Here is a 1158-nt window from a genome sequence, read left to right as displayed (position 1 = left end):
CGCTCCTTCGCAGTGAGGTTCGAACCTATGAACACTGGAATGCCTCGCTTTGAATTTTTACCAAAAGTTGAAAAAACAAAACGAAAAATAAACCATATGAAGAATATACATACAATGCTATTATGGACTGACAGCGGGGTCGGTAGCTAATAATTTTGTACAACATCTCTTACCTATTAATGCGCATTATATTCTGGACGATATTCTAGGTATGAGAATCACATAGTGTTGTCGACAAGCACAATGAAATGTGAAATCTTATCAGTGAACTAAAAACTGCGCCTCCGCGGTATGGAACTTTTTGATTTCATCTATTCAAGCTGCTGCTTGGGTAAAACCCCATTAGCAACTCAAACGTAACCAACTACAACTATTCGGAAGTGATGACATGAAAAGCATTGCCATTAGTATTGATTTATTTTTTTGCTTTAGATTGATTTAGATTGCTTTGAAAGAGATTGCCTTAAAAGAGATTTTATTTTAAAATTGCAAAATATGCTTTATGTTCATGTTCGTTGTCCCACCTACGTTTTGATCAGTGTGCGTTCAACGAATTTTTTAAGTGCTAATAGCAAAAATGTTTTAATGTAAATTTCGGTTGAATGCAATTTAATAGAAAACTTGAATCAAGGCCAGGAAGGTCGTCAATAGTGAAAGGTTATATATGTAATCTTTGCAAATAATTTCAATAGATTTTTGAATAAAATGTGAAAAGAGCGGTTTTCCTTGAAAACAACCCAATGCATTTCTTTTACGACCTAATACCATCACAATTGAACGGAATGACTGTATCGACATTTTTTGAACATTTCGCTGACTTTGACGCTTGTCAAACAAACGAGAATATGACGGGTATGATACTTCAAATTTTATATAATAGAAGATAAAAATAGATTAGTGGATCAGAATGTTTTTAGTTGACAAAAAAATATACAATTCTATGTAGTGCCACTCAACTTTGTAGAAAAATATTATATAAAATGAGAAAAAAAAAGCATATACATACATACCAAAAAAAAAAAAAAATAAATAAAAGAAAAAGAAAAAAAAATAAAAAATTTATGTTGTAAAGTGTAAAGGACAAGTTACAAGAGCACTTCGATTTAGCACAAACTCATATATATATATATATATATATATATATATATATATATATAT

The sequence above is a fragment of the Glossina fuscipes genome, unplaced genomic scaffold (assembly GCF_014805625.2).
Source record: "Glossina fuscipes isolate IAEA_lab_2018 unplaced genomic scaffold, Yale_Gfus_2 0, whole genome shotgun sequence".
Lineage (NCBI taxonomy): Eukaryota > Metazoa > Arthropoda > Insecta > Diptera > Glossinidae > Glossina > Glossina fuscipes.
Note: the sequence above shows the minus strand (reverse complement) of the source record.